This window comes from Penaeus monodon, chromosome 23, assembly GCF_015228065.2.
Source record: "Penaeus monodon isolate SGIC_2016 chromosome 23, NSTDA_Pmon_1, whole genome shotgun sequence".
NCBI lineage: Eukaryota > Metazoa > Arthropoda > Malacostraca > Decapoda > Penaeidae > Penaeus > Penaeus monodon.
The window spans coordinates 44,734,440-44,734,651 of record NC_051408.1 but is presented as its reverse complement, the minus strand read 5'-3'; positions in this window follow the sequence as shown (position 1 = coordinate 44,734,651).

The following is a 212-nucleotide window of genomic DNA, read 5'->3' as shown; positions in this document are numbered from 1 at the left end:
TTTGTACTATCACAGCTGAATATATCTGAATGCAAATATACTGATTTAGTTACAATATTTATCCATTTACATGCATATTTATTCATCACCTATTATTCTACTATCAGTCATATCGATTACTGTGTAGACGCACGTTGTGTACTTGTGCGTCTCCTTATGATTATTTATGAAAGCCCCTCCATGTGAACCGCAAGGCGCCCTTCACTATGCTC